The following is a 280-nucleotide window of genomic DNA, read 5'->3' as shown; positions in this document are numbered from 1 at the left end:
TCCCCCCCCCCCCCCCCCCGCGGCCAACAGCACCAGCAGCACCTGTGGGAGCTCCTGCTTACTGCTGCCATGTTCCCACTGCTGCCACGCTCCCACTGCTTCCGTGCCCCGCCCCCAGCTGCCAGGGGCACACATTGTTCATGCCTGAAAGTATCCAAAAACAGTGTTCATGGGACTAGTGCTATGAACAAAGGAAGCAGCACACAAGAGGGAGTCACAGGTAGTAGCTTTTAGAGAGCTACTTGGACAAGACAAAGGGGGAGAAGATTGGAAGAAGATG

This window comes from Gavialis gangeticus, unplaced genomic scaffold (assembly GCF_001723915.1).
Source record: "Gavialis gangeticus isolate Ggan-Ray unplaced genomic scaffold, GavGan_comp1, whole genome shotgun sequence".
NCBI classification, from domain to species: Eukaryota; Metazoa; Chordata; order Crocodylia; family Gavialidae; genus Gavialis; species Gavialis gangeticus.
Note: the sequence above shows the minus strand (reverse complement) of the source record.